Source organism: Coffea arabica, chromosome 1e (assembly GCF_036785885.1).
Source record: "Coffea arabica cultivar ET-39 chromosome 1e, Coffea Arabica ET-39 HiFi, whole genome shotgun sequence".
Classification (NCBI taxonomy): domain Eukaryota; kingdom Viridiplantae; phylum Streptophyta; class Magnoliopsida; order Gentianales; family Rubiaceae; genus Coffea; species Coffea arabica.
Genome location: NC_092311.1, coordinates 16,988,395 through 17,003,940, shown reverse-complemented (window position 1 = coordinate 17,003,940; position 15,546 = coordinate 16,988,395).

The window sequence follows — 15,546 nt, the reverse complement described above, 5'->3', positions numbered from 1 at the left end:
AATTCGCCTTCGACTTCATCTCGCATTAGCAAATTCACTTTAGCACTTTGTTCCCTTCTTCAAAGATCGCCGGTGGACTTTGAGTCATGTGTTTTTGGTAGTTTCGGCCGTGACATAGCATTCAGACATTTTTTACCAATCAGAACCAATTGTTCATGATGTTGCTTTGATCAATCAGCTTCTTCCAACTTGGCTTCCATTAAAATACGCAATGAAGGGACTTCAATCTCGGCAAACAACACAGCTTCCCTTTTCCTGCTTTTCATTCAAACGTCTACTGATCTTTATTTCTTTGGCTTCAGTCTCGGTGCCATTGTTAACAATCTCTATCTTTTCTAGGTTCGGTTTGGATTTCTCTTCATATTGTTCGAGACCTTTTGAAAAAAGAACCATATACTTCCTCATTATCACTCTCGTTTTGAATTTCGGATTCCATAATCTCAAAGTCTTGAGTGATATCGAGATTGCCATCATTGGATTCCAGAACAGTGACATCCAAAGGTCAAATAATTTTACTTTTTTGTTTTGGCCATTTGAAAGAGTTTAGAGTGAAATTAAAACCAATAAACAATTAATATAAACAAAATGGTATTAACAAAATAATGAAAAGATGTGACTATGCATGCTATTGAAAGATTCAAAAAACAACATAGGAACTTGATAATGTAAAAATTGTTTTAGCCAAAACTTGATTGAACATGATAAAACTATTTACACATAAGCAAACAGTGACGATTTTCAGGAATTTTAACAAATGACAATCCCCAGATTTATCGAAATTCCCTTCAAGAGGGAAAATACTCGGCAATCCAATTGTGCAAAGCTCCTTCAAGATTTTCAAATTTTTTCGTTGGAGGTGGATGCTTCAAAGGTGTCCTTGTGTTCAGGAAAAGGATTTGTACTTATGCTCGGCCCTTGTTCACCCTTTTTCCTTAGCACTATTTCCCCTGCCTCGATCATGTCTTGGACTTTGTGTTTAAGTGCTTTGCAATCGGCGGTTGAGTGGCCAGGTGCTTCCGAATGATAAGTGCAAGTGTACTGTGGGTCGTATCCGCCAGGGACGCCATGAGGGTAAGCTGGAGGGGGAATTACGCCGATTTTACCAGCGGCTTTTAATTGTTCGTACAATTGGTCCAGGGGCCTGCCAAGATTAGGAAAAGTGCGATAACGATTTTGATTTTGGGATTCAATGGGTTGAGGGTAATTATAGGTGGGTCTATTTGGTGGAGGAAATTGTTGATTGTAGGGAGGTCAGGGTTGAACTTCTTGGAAGTTAGGTTGAGATATTTGAAAAGGGGCTCTATGCGGGTTGGTGTAATTAGGGTTAGGTCGAGGATGAGTGATATTGGTGTGATAAACAGGATGAGAGTTTGAATAGTAATGGTAAGAGTTTGAGCATTGTCGAGGTCTGGATCTTGGGATAGGGTTTCGATCCCAGACAAAAGCGATTTCCCCCTCTTTCTTTTGGAGTTGTTGCTTCTTCCCACTATTACTTTGGCCTTGCAAAGCTTCCATTTGAGTTTTCAGGGCAGACACATTAATAATCTTTCCAGCCTTCACACAATCATCATATTCTTCAAGTTTATTGACAATAGCAGCAAATGAGCATCCAGTCATGCGAAAGATTTCCTCAAAATACGGGGGATCGTGTGCTTTAATAAAGGTGCGAATGATTTCATCTTCAGTCATTGGCGGCTCACCCTTTGCAGCTATTTTCTTCCATCTCTTAGCATAGGTTTTGTGATCCTCCGATGGCTTCCTCTTCGTCCCCTCTAGTGTGGTCCGTGTCGGTGCTAGTTCACAATTGTATTCATATTGCCTTATAAATGCATTGGACAGGTCCAACCAAGTCTTTATCTCATCAGACTTCAAATTTGAATACCAATCAAGTGCGTCGCCTTCCAGACTTTCTGGGAATAGCCTTAAAGGTAGATTTTCATCATCTGTTGGCCTACCCAACTTGTTGTCGAACAATTGGAGGTGTGTCTTGGGATTGCTGGTGCCATCATACTTGTTAAATTTTGGGGTTTTGAACCCCTCAGGCAATTGCACATTTGGAAAGAGACAAAACTCATCATAGTCCAGCACTCCTTGCTTGTTTAACCCTTGACTTTTCCTCATAAATTCATCAAAACGGTCAAGGCGTTTGAGTAACTTCATATCAACAGGAGCAGAAGATTCTCCTATTTCTGGTTTAGCTTGGGTAGTATGGTCTGGCAGTAAGGGCTGTGAGAGCCCGTAATTTTCCATTTTAGGGTTTTATTATATTCAATGGCTTGTTTTCTGCACTTTCTGTATTCGGAAAATTTTCTAAATAATTTTTATGAGTAAATAGAGTTTTTAGATGAGTTTTCTAGTATCGGTTAGGTTTTGAGAAATTAAGAGCGTATACCGGACGTGGGACCCGCTAGGGCGAAAAGTTCGGAAAAATTCGGCCAACTAGGTTAAGTTTTGGATACTGGATCTAATTTACCGGGTGTTAAGAGATAATTAGAGGATACTATTTGGATTGGTGTGAGAGGAAACAAAATGATAGACATGCATTAAATAAAGTGACAAGTGTCACTTGCCTATTGGATTGACTTGTATGACTACTATTCCATGTTTTACCATTTGACTAAATAAATCAAAAACTTACCAAAAATTCCCCATTTTCTTCTTCCTCTTGGCCGAATTCTCTTGCTCAAAGAAGGAAAAAATCTTCCAACTTCCTACTTCATAATCTTGCTCCAATCTTCAAATCCAACCAATAAAACTCCAAATCATTCCATAAAATCTCTTTGCTAAGTGGTCTTGAGGTGTTTTGTGGAGTTACTTGGAAAGCTAAGAGGACTAGTTGCTCTCTTTCTTGTCTTGCTAAGGTAAGTTGAGAAGGGCCCCTCTCCTCCCTCTAATGATGTTTAATCTATGATTAGTGGTAGTATAAGATGCAATTTTATGGTTTATATCTTGAGTTTGGTTGAATTGATGAAGTTTTATAATTTTTGGGGATTTTTCTGTTTTCATATGAATATGATTATGTGGTCATGTATGATGATTGGAAATGGTATTTAAGGAAGCTAGAAGGTGGAAAAAGTGGTTAATTGCAAGCAATTTCTGTTTTGGAAGAAAATTGAAAACTTAGGGTTTCATTGTTCTTCATTCTGCCCGATTTTGTAGCTCATAGTTAGAGGCTGAATTGGCCTTGGGTTAAAACATAAAAGTTGTAGGTAATGATATTTTAGAGGTTTCTGCAAACTTTCAGGTTAATCGGAGTAGCGTAACTTGAGAAAAAATGGAATTACCCTTGCTGCCCTGGTTTTACCCGAATTTGGGAATTGCTTCTGTAATTGGTTATTTTGGTTAGGAATGCTTCCGAATTGGTTGTTGAGGTCTTCTGATGAAATGTAGCCCTATTTATTAGTTTTCAGATGGCTTTGGAATTTCTGGATTTGGACTTAGGTAGGCTGACTTATGATGTTTGAACCAGAATGCGTTCTGTGAATCTGTGTTTGCGGTTCTGGTATAGTATCTTGCATTTTTGACCTAGTTACACTCAAAACAGGGCTGAGTGACCTTCTTCAATATTGTATTCCTATCTCTTAGCTTTGAAACGGTGGGTCTTGGACCTTCATCCGATAATCGTAGTGCCTTTGGTGCCATTACCGCAAAATGACGTCAAAAACTATTTTTTTTCAGGGTTAAAGCTAGTTCCATTTCCGGATTTTTTCTGGTTTCCTCTATTGCTTATGTATGCTTATGGAACCCTATTTTGGTAGTATTTGGCATTGGTTTATGATTTGTAATCGAGTCTTATTGTGTTTATTTGAATAGTTTAGGGCTTGACTTTCATATCCGGTCATTTCTTAGCTGGTCATTTCTTAGCTAAATTTTGTACTTGAATGCCATTAATCTTAGTGAACGGCTTTTGGGAATGAGATTATTTTTGTACGAGATGTTGGGACTGCTTTGAGGAAATAATGAAGCCATGATGGCTGGAAAATAGGTAAACACAAGGGATATGCTGCCGAAATTTTACTTGAAGGCTAGTTGGATTTACTTGTGATTTGAGCTAAGGGCTTTTGGGTTGTTTGAGCCTAGGTCTTCATGTTACCTTTTCGTTTCCAGAAATCATGTTTTGCACCCTTGCTTTAGTAATTATTTGGTGAGGCATACGACTGGTAGTCGAGCCTCACATATACTCGATTTTTGAAAGTGGAACCTTCAATTGTTTTTCTTGGATTATTTTAGGGTTTCTTGGTGATTAAAGCTCTCTTTTGGGAGGTATCTGTACTGACCCCGGTGAGTGTTCCACTACCTGCTACCCGTTATATGAAATATCTGAATATCTGAAATACTTGATTTATGACTGTTGGAGCCAAATACTGTTTTGATAAAAGGGAGGCGAGGGTGTACTTTATCACACTCGTTCTCTTGTCTGTTCATATGCCAATTTTGAACGCGTATCTGAATCTGCTATATGTATATGTATCTGTTATCTGTATCTGGATCTGTATCTGTTCTGACGTCGTTTGGAAGCTTGTATCCAACGACCTTTCTGGGACATCTGAGCTCAACACCTGTGGCCAGTTACTCGAGTCGGGCCGGCAAGGGCCTGGTCGATTAGATAACGAACCACGGTAGTCTGTTTTGGGATCTTTGGGTATTGAGACCCCTTGATTCCGGTATACTCGAGTATTACCAATTCGGATTTGATTGGATTTCGAGCCCGGTGGGGGTATGTGAGGTGGAAGGAGTCGAAAAAAGTGGAGTCTGCGGTATTGGTTATTTCTGTAACGTTGACGGAGTGTCAACTGTTATTTCGATCAAGTTTCGGTGAAGCGAATGGGAATTTGGCTCCTGAGAGCCACCCGTATCCTTTCTGTCTATGGTGTTTGTTCACTTCTTTATTTGATGCACATATGTGATTAATTGAATATGAAGTTCCATGTTTCTTACTGCTATATGTCTGGTACCTCATTGAGCGCAAGCTCACCCCTTTCTGTTCCTTTTTGTTTTCCTTACAGGAAAATAAATACTTTTGGACTGGATTTGACAATTGGTTGCCGAATTGAGCTAGTTGGACATATCTTTTGTATAGCTCATTGATTGAAACCCTAAATGTATTTTTGGGTCCGTTTCTCTTTTGATTTGGCAAACCATACTTGTATCCACTTTTGAATCACTTTGGTATGCCACTTTGGATTGTATCTGCTAAATTTCAACATGTAAATATTTGCTTGGGTTTTGACGTGTCGGTTACTATTCATGACCGACTCCGGTTTCGATTTTTTTTATTTTGACATTTTGACTTGGTTACGCGCGTTTGTATGTCCCGAAACGTATTAGATCGCTCTAAACTGAACGACTGAGTCCCGGCGAGAGTTGGGCAAGCGGTCCGCCGAACCCTTTGGTTCGCCTTAGGGTGAGGTGGGGCTGTCACAAGGGCTCTGTAGCGGTGGGATAAAAAGTATACTGCTCAAGAAGCATATTCGAAGTGACTTGTGGTGGTGGAATTTGCGTGTGAGTAGGAAGAAATGAAGGATTAGGAGGGTAGGTATATGGCAAATTTGTGGTGGTATAGGTGAAAGTTGCTTCGGGTGGAATAGGAAAAGATGGTATAACAGTAGTTTGAGTCGGGGGTATGACAAATGGTTCTTGCTCAGGTTGTCTGACGGGTACAGGCTCAGGTTGAATTCTGCTGCTGATAAGCTCATCAATCAATTTCCTTTGGGCCGCCATCTCGGTAGCCATCTCACCAAACTTAGTAAGCATCTCGGTTAGCTGAACCCCTAAACTCGTAGTCTCAGGTTGAGCGGTAGTAGCAGACCTATCCGATGGTTCCGGTTGTGAACTCATGTTTACACGACTCCTCTGGGCTTGACTGCGGGACCGCGTTATGATGGGGTTTCGACGAGAAGCTATGTTTAAATATTACCTGAGAATTTTTTGAAAGATTGCCTTTAGATTTAGCCTTTGCTTAGCTATTCCAGTAAAAATAAAGAAAAGGAAGAGAAAAAGACAAGAGTTAATAAATATCCAAAAAATTCGGATGCATGTCCTATGGGGGAACCCTTTTTGTGCCAAGGGTAGGCCTAGCATGAAAATGCAATCCTCTAGGGTAGGCACTATACCATACCTGAGGGGTCCGATCAACTTATTGACATTTGATTAGAAAGTAATTTGGAAATTTTGGACCAATTGAACAGCGGGAGATCTCCAACGAAATAAGGACAAATTCGAATGAAAGATGATTGGTTTTGGTTGGCACAAGAATTTATACAAATTAACTTAACTTTGACGAGCTTGTTATTGAAGAAATTTGAAATTGCCTAACACAGATCAAAACCCTAATTCATCCAAATCAAATAAATGCAATGGGTGATTTTCTTAAAAACAACTAGGTTTCTCAATTTGAAATTTGACATTGAAACCCTAATTAGTCGACTGGGTTGGATGAAATGGATGATTTATTCAAAAATTGACCGGATCACCTCAAAAGGGGTAAAATGGTCAAATGTATTGAATGAAATTTGATTATTTATTCAAAATTGAATGGATAACCCTAAAAATGAATTAAACTAATCAAATGAATTGAATGAAATCAATTGATCAAACAGATCGAGTGAAATGATGATTTATTCAACATCGACCGAATTGCCCTAAAACTAGGCAAATTGGTCAAATGGATCGGACGAAATTGATGATTTATTCAAAATCGATAAGATTGCCCTAAGAATGGGTAAACTAATCAAATGAATTGAATGAAATTAATGATCTATTCAAAATCGACTAGATTGCCCTAAAAATGAACAAATTGATAAAATGGACTGGATGAAATTGATGGATAAAATGGTCCAATTGATTGAATGGAATTGACAGCTTATTTAAAAATCAATCCATCCATTGGTAGTTTCAAAAATTTATTGCGATGCATTAGTCTATGAGCCTTCTAAAATCAAATTTTGGCCTCAATAAGTTTACCATCTCAATAATGAGAAATTATTTGCGAATTTCTTCAAGTTAATGTCCTTTAAGCAAGGGATTTTTACCAACCATGTTAAAAATGGCCAAAGAATGATTGTTAGATGCTCATATTCTAATGTACCAAAGATCGCCCCAGGGTCATGGAAAGGATCGGATCCTACCTTACCTTGTGCACTACCCCTTTGGATGGTACAAAAATATAAACGTGCAAGTCTCCTTGGATTAAGTATCCGAAACATGAGGTGGCTTATTCCTAACACGGGATCCCCTAAATGGCATTCCCTTCCTAGGGTTTATGCGTGATGCCAGTTTATTAAAGCAGTAAAATATGCAATTTGAAATGAAACATGACCTAAGGGACCATTTATTTGCCAGGGTAGGCCTAAAATGATATGGCATTATTAATTTATGAACGGAATATACCAAAATTTCTTAAACGTGGAATAGCCTATCTACAAGGGTAGGCTCTAAAAGAAGATCATGCCAGACCTTTTATCTCTTAATGTTCGTGAATGCAAAAGGCAAGAAACAAGGAAAGTTAGCTCAACACATAACACATTGTGGCAATCAAATAATAATAAAATATAGAAAGCAAAAATAAGGTGAGAGGGTTGGAATCCCTCCCCTCGTGCATAGTGTCCCTAGTTCAGGATAAGGTCGACTCTACCCTAGGCAATTCTAATATGGATGCATGAGGTTTGGTTCACTAATGCATCTAGACTCGATAAGGCTTCGGCTCTCAAGCCTTCAGACCTAAAGGTGAAGGGTCATCACTCCCAGGGCCTTTGATCGATGGCTCGAGTGATCCCTTAGGTAGCGCTATGGGCGCAGAGCACACCATCCGCCTACCCAAGACAATCGATCCTAATCCTACAAGGAGGTGTGGGAAACGCCCACGAAAAAGAAAAAAATAGGGTAAATAAGACTATGCATGCACGTATGAGGTGTTTTCTTATTGAGGGGAGGGATTGTACCATTAGATGCGGTCGAAGGTTCTAGAGTAACTACCCCCCATCCCAAAATGCAATCGCGAAACAAGTAAAAGTAAACAAATAAATGAACCATCCATTCATCACATACATAGTGTGCGAAGAACGATTATGCGCGTGATAGATGTAAAATTCCTAAAAAGAGAAAAAGGGCAAAAGGAAAAGAAGAATGCAACCCTAAACATCCAAATGCGATATATGAGAAGGTTAAAAGAAGGAAAAGATTGACTAAATCAAATTTGCTCGGACTCTCTAAGTCCCCAGTGGAGTCGCCAGCTGTCGCACCCCATTTTTTATAAGAAAAATAAATGGTTTAAAAGGTGAATTTTTTATTTGAAAATGAATTTTGATTTACAAAGAAAATGAAGAAAAATGGGTCTAAATGGGACTTGAAAATGCGACGATTTGACCCAAAATATAGTTTAAAAAGGGTTTTTGAAATAAAAATTGGAGTCGCCACTTGGTATAGAGTTAAGGTGTACCAAGTCACCTAAAATGAATTTTTAGAGGAAAAGGTAGAAAGAAACCCCTTTTAAACGACTCCTAATCTACGTAAACCAACGAAAAAGGTTCGGGAGTCACATTTGACGAAGGGGAAGACAAGGATAAAAATCCAAGACACCCCTTCGACCTAGCCAAGGCTAGTTGCGTGATTTAGTCAAAGATTTTCTTGTTTTAACCTTAAGATTCATCACATTTGGATGTACTATATGAATGCATACCCTAGACCTAGGAGGGCATCGGGGGGCAAAATTTCTCTTCAAAGCTTGAATGGTGTCAATCACATTAATTGTGATGCCCAATGCGGATTCTTTGGAGAGGTCACGAAGAATGCAAAAAATATGAGACTCTAAGAAAAGGAAAATAAGAAATATTCATAATTATACAAATATACATGTCCTAAAGGAATGCACCATGTCGGGTACGGGGGGGCTAATGTTCGTGACTCAGTTTCCCCTTTTAATAGAGGGAATACGAGCGTGCTAAGGCTTAGAAAAGCCAAACTCGTCCATATCCCATATTTAAGGGATTTTCCTAATCTAGCATGCAAATGATTTAACCTAGTTTCTATCTCTTAAATGAAATGCAAGTCTAATGTCATGTATCACACATAGGGGTAAGGAATATACATATAAGGGAAAATATGGGATAAGGGCTATACATATAAGGGAGCATGCAAGCGATGATAGAAGATCCTAGAAAGTGAAAAATATGCATGAAATGAAGTGGTTTTGTCACACAATCATGATCTAACGCTCGAAGGGCTCCTAAGGGTCTAGCGTTGCACTAGCCCTTATTTCTATTTCCTCGCTAGCGTTGGGCTAGTGAGAAATCGGACAAGGGAACCACAACTAGCGTTGGACTAGTGTGGTGACGTCACACATCGGTTACAATCAAATAAATCATGTAAGACCTAATAAAAGCATATAAACACATGAATCACATATAGCACATAACACATAAGCATGATATCTAGATGCAAGACCCTAAGAAAGCGGTAACACGTAGCACATAGACATGCAAAACACATAAATAAAGCAAATAAAGCCCTAACTATTACATTCGGGGGAAGCCTACTACAATCTAAGAGGGGAAACGGAATAAAATAAAATAAAATAATACCCTAGCTATTACAATTTTGGCATTCAAGTGCCTTCCAAATGATCGAAATTGAAAATAACTATACAAAACTAAAACAAATAAAGTGGATAAATAAATAAATAAATAAAATGAAAACATTCAAAAGGCATGCAATTAAGCACATAAATCACATAGACACATAGAGTCAAATAAAGAGGAAATGAGGGATAGAGTGTACCTCCCTTGCAATGGCAATCAAATGAAGGAAAAATAGCTTCAAAACAATAAATGGGTCAAGGCACCAATTAAATAGTAAAATATAAACAAAATCACCAAATCCCTCCCAATTGCAACTTAAATGGAATCAAACAATGCATAATTTTCAAGAAAAGTAAATTATTGATCAAATTTCTAAAATAGAAAAACTACCAAGGACCCAATTGCAAATATTAACCAATTACTCAAGTCCAATTAAACACTTTGGGAACTTCAAGGGTTCAAAAGTAATAAAAGGGTCAAGTAATGGTTCCAATTACAATTATTTTAGGACTTAATTGCAAGAAATTAAAACATAATTGGGCCATAGTAAGATAGATGGAAGCTTAGAAGGTTAAGAGGCAATTTCTGAAATCTATTTTTGCATGCAAACTTACGAATGAAACAAGCCTTCTGCAATCAAGAAAAACATTACTGCAACTTTCATTTTTGCGCGCAAAACATCAACCTTAAACACGAATTTGATCAGAACTTTTCGACCAAACATCCCAAACTTGATCTAAGCAATAAGATACACGATTTCAACATCCAAACAAATCAAAACATAGAAAAGAAATTGCGCAAAATGCTAGAAAAAAGGGCTCGGCAAATCCTGGTTTGTTCATTTTTCAGCCATTATCTGGTCCTAGTTCAAGTGTTTAAGACCCAAATATGCAAACTCAGCACCGAACTTCCACTCCCCCCTTTCTACACAAGACTAGCTAACAGATTAGAAAAGGCTAAAGCCTAGTGCATGGTTACGGACAAGGAAAACAGCAAGTAGGTGCGGCAATCTTTGCCCTGCTGCAATTTTTCACAGCTTGATACTCGCATGGATGGACTGCCGAGCACATCGCACAAAATTCATCATTTATGAATCAAACTCACACACATCTTCAAACATAAATCTTAACATAGCTTAAGCATGACTGCCTATCCCCTAACCATCCCAACCAAGATGATCCAGGCCCAAGAAAACAAGAATAACAAAAATGCAGCAAAGAAACTTAACAGAAACATACGTTCATGCCATTTTTCACTCAACCGAAATGTATTCCCACGAGGCCTTAACACATTAACTGATTCAGCAACTGACTAAAAATAGAGCAAAGAAAGCAACTGATCATCTGGACATGAACATAAACCCAGCCGAAAGTTCCTTTAGAGCCACGGCTGAAGTTTTTCTCAAAAATGAATGCGAACATCCTGCTACTGTAATGAATCTGCCATGCTATAGCTCAACATAAATGCAGCCAATGAACGTTACCATTTAGTGGAACATACAACTAAACTCAAACCATGAAACTGCTAAGCAATTCAGAACATAACTCACCGCACACGAATCATACGCATTCGGTTCATGACAGGAAAAACCACACGAAAGTTAACAGCTTTTGGTTCACAAGTTTTCGGCCATACAGATTCCAAAACATAGCTTTTAGTTCCTAGGTTTTTCACCAAACAAAAAGAACAGACTCCTGATGAACATAAAACAGAGGTGACGAGATATTAAGCAACGAAAACGGACGTTTGAAACAGATTCAGGGAATCCATGCTTAGAAGGCTTCAAAAATCTAAACTTTTAGAAGGAAACTTGAATTTAAAGGGAAAGGGTAGCTCACAATGCTTTCTTTCAAGCTTTTTGCGGTGAGGGTTTGCAAGTGGTGGTGGAAAATTCTGGTGGCAGCAGCGGCATCAGTAACCCATCGCCGAGACCTTCGATTCTTGGCGGTTCTTTACTTTGATCTGGCTTGGACTGAAATCCCTCAAGCTCTTTCCAGAACCTCTTGGTTTCTTCCTCGGCTCTCTCACTCTTTTCTATTGTTTTCTCCTTTAGCTCTCCAGCCGCCAAACTCCCCCGCTGTTCCTCTTTCTAACTTCCTCACTCAACCAGCCGTCAAAAGCCTCTCTCTTTTTTGTCACTCGGTGCTCTCTCTCCCTCTTTTCAAAACTCCAGCCGCCTCTCTCTCTTTTCTCTCAGACTTCCGCCGCCTGCCAAAACCTCTAGAGCTCTCTCCTTTCTTTCTTACCTAGCCGTCCCTTTTTCTTAAACCCAGCCGCCACTAGCCTCCCCCCCCTTTTCTTTGGCTGCCCTTTTTCCGTTTTTAAGGCACCCCCAAAACACTAAACCTAAGATGGAGGGCCAAGATCTCAAACCCCAAAATGGTTTTTTTTTGTCTTCCTCTTGTCCCCTTGATCTTTATAAACGAAATCTTTGAGTGAGCTGGACTTGTATGAGAGTACTTGGAGGAAAAAAGAATGCCACGGAAATGAATAAAAATGGAATCAAATAGCCAGCTGCGATTTTTCTTTCTGTAATATCCGAAGCCATGCAAAAAGAAATGAAGAAATGGAGTGAGTCCCTTTTTTTCTTTTTTTCCTTTTTTCTCTTTTTCCTTTCAATGAATTAATTAATACTAAAACTGTCCTAAAGGTAAAACTAAGAGACTAAAATGCAAAAATAAATGGATAATAATAAATAGAATAGAATAGTAATAAATAACGCTAAATTAAAAAAAAATTAATATCTAAAATGCCAAAATGAAAAAAATAAAATCATGAGATTAATAAAATAAAAGTAGATGATAAAATAAAAAAATGAAATAAATTAAAATTTTGGTGTCTACACATATAAATTACATAAAGGAAGAAAAATCTTATTTAAAAATTAAAGAACAATTGAAAGAGATAAAAATGCAAAAAAGAATTTTAGAATTAGAAGAATTAATTAAAAAAGAAGTTTGTGCAGATATTCCAAATGCCTTTTAGGATAGAAAACAACATATGATAAATTTACCATATGAAAAGGATTTTAATGAAAAAAATATTCCAACAAAAGCTAGACCTATACAAACGAATACTGAATTATTAGAATTTTGTAAGAAAGAAATACAAACATTAATGGATAAAGGATTAATAACACCTTCAAAATCACCTTGGAGTTGTGCAGCTTTTTATGTAATGAATCAAGCTGAAAAAGAAAGAGGAGTTCCAAGATTAGTTATTAATTATAAACCATTGAATAAAGTATTACAATGGATTAGATATCCAATTCCAAATAAAAAGGATTTATTAAATAGATTATATAATGCAAAAATATTTTCATATTTTGATTTAAAATCAGGATATTGGCAAATAACAATAGCTCCCGAAGATAGATATAAGACGGCATTCACAACACCCTTTGGTCATTATGAATGGAAAGTAATGCCATTTGGATTAAAAAACCCACCTTCAGAATTTCAAAATATAATGAATGATATATTCAACCCTTATAGTTCATTTAGTATAGTCTATATTGATGATGTGTTAATATTTTCAGAATCATTAGAACAACATTTTAGACATCTAAATATATTTTTAAAGGTAGTTAAGAAAAATGGATTGGTAGTATCAGCATTTAAAATGAAATTATTCCAAACTAAAATAAGATTTTTAGGACATGACATAGATAAAGGAACAATAAAGCCAATAAATAGAGCTTTAGAATTTGCAACTAAATTTCCAGATGAAATAAAAGAGAAAAATCAATTGCAAAGATTTTTAGCATGTTTAAATTATATTGCAGATTTCTTTCCTAAACTAAGACAAGAATGTTCCATATTATTTAATAGTTCCAAAGTACTAAAAGTTTCTAGAAGACACTTTTCCAAGATTCAAAACAGAGGATATTCAAAATTTAGCTTAAAGTTGCTGATTCGAACCTATAGGCAGTTTCAGTCTTAGTTTTCGGCAAACTTTGGAAATTTTGCAAAATTCACAGAACGCGAACTAGCTCTTGAAATTGGTAACTCAATTAGAATTCCAATCAAGGTTTAAAACACAACAAGCAGAACAAAAATCGGACTTTCGAGCGTCAAGATATAGCAGCTCAAAGTTGGCCAAAAATTGAAAACTGCTTGCACATTTTCCAGATTTGAAGAGCAGATTTGGGACATCATTTATATATTGAAATGGTCTTAGATTGACACCAAAATTGGTACAATTCAACTTCCATATGAGGACTACTCCTCTATCAAATTTCATTTGAAAAATTCGCACGGGAAGGTAGTTAACAAAACTACCAAAGTTCAAGGAATTTCCAAGACAAATCTGTCTTCTTGCTTCCTTTTCCCCTTTTCAAACATTTGGGCCAATGAAATCAACTCCAATTTGGTTCATTTGTGACACTAAGGTCCAGGAAACATCAAATATACATTTGGTAGGTGATCGAAACGAATATTTTCAAAACAAAATGTCCCAAGTCAAGCTAGGCCATTCGGCTAGCAAAATTAGGGTTTTCTATCTTTGTTACAAGTCGGGAATTGGGCTATATCTCACTCAATATGTGAGACCCCGAAATTTTACTTTTCTTTATAACCCTTATGTGAACTGACTTACCTTTAATTCTTGGTTGCTTTAATGGTTGAATTTGAGTCAAGGGAGTGAATTTTCTTAAGAAAAGTTTCATAATCTCAAGTTGTTAGAAAATCTAGAAATTTTCGCAGGAGGCTCTGCGCAGCTTTGGGAAATTGGCTATAACTTTGTATAGGAAAGTCAGAATTGAGTTCCGTTTGTTGCGTTTGAAACTAGACTTAGAGGGTTTCCTACGGTGTAAAATTCAAAGTTTGATTCAATGTCTATAAATTCTAGGAAATTGGCAAATTTGACTAAAAATTCTACACTGCACAAGTAAACATAGGAATGTTGTAGTAGTTTATGGCTCAATTTGGACTAACTTATGAACTAAATCTCTTTGAGATGTCGTCTAAAGATTCTTAGTATTTGAAGTCTAGTTTTTAACAAGCCAAGCTGTATAAATTTTTAATATTTATAACTCAAGTTATGATTTTTCTAAAGGAAGGGCATAAGTTAGGGTTTTTGTGCATACTAGGGTTTTGGTGTGTTTTTGTGTGCATTTTGGTAGCGTGATTGTGAGGACATGTAAAATCCCTCATATTTTCTTAAAAATTCCCTTTTATTTGGAATCCATTATTTTACAATAGCTTTACTACTCATTCACTTCCTCGATAGTTACAATTAATCATAGAACCAAGGGTTTTCCCTTTTCTTTCATCGTTAAGGTAAACAAGGGTTTTTACGTCTTTTGGTAATGTGATTAATCGGTGTGGAGTGTGTATTCAATTTGGTGATTAAGAGTGAGTTTTAGATAAGAGAAAGTGTGATTAGAAGTGATAATAATAGGTTAGTGAATCATGAGTTAAACTAGTACGCGCGATTTAAGGAAAATCGGTTTGAACCGACGTGCACTGTTTGCTACCGAATGAGTGCACCACTTGAATAGTATATTATTACCTTAATCTCCTTGTTATTAATTGAGAAAAATCAGCCCTAAAATATGCCCTAAAGCAGCCAAAATTTTGTACTAAAGAAAAGGGAGAAAAGAAAAAGCTATCATGAGTTGACACTTGTTGGCAATCCATCGAACTTTGACCAAATGAGTTTCTTTCCTTTTTATCTTCTTCTTGGCTCCATTTTCTTCCAATTTTATTGAGCTTGGCTGAAATTTTAGGGGAGAAAAACAAGAGGAGAGAACCTCATTTCATCTTGGGATTTTAGCTTATTTGAGTGAAAAATCAAGAATCTAAACCGATTAATCCTTTCTTTGAGCACTTGGGAAGCTTGGTGTGCTAAAAGTTTACAAGGAGAGGTGATGGATATCTCTTGCAAGCATCTTAGTGAGGTATTATGGCTGTCCATCCTATTTCTTTCCCTTAATCTTGGTTAAGTTGTGTAGCAACTCATATTCTTGGTT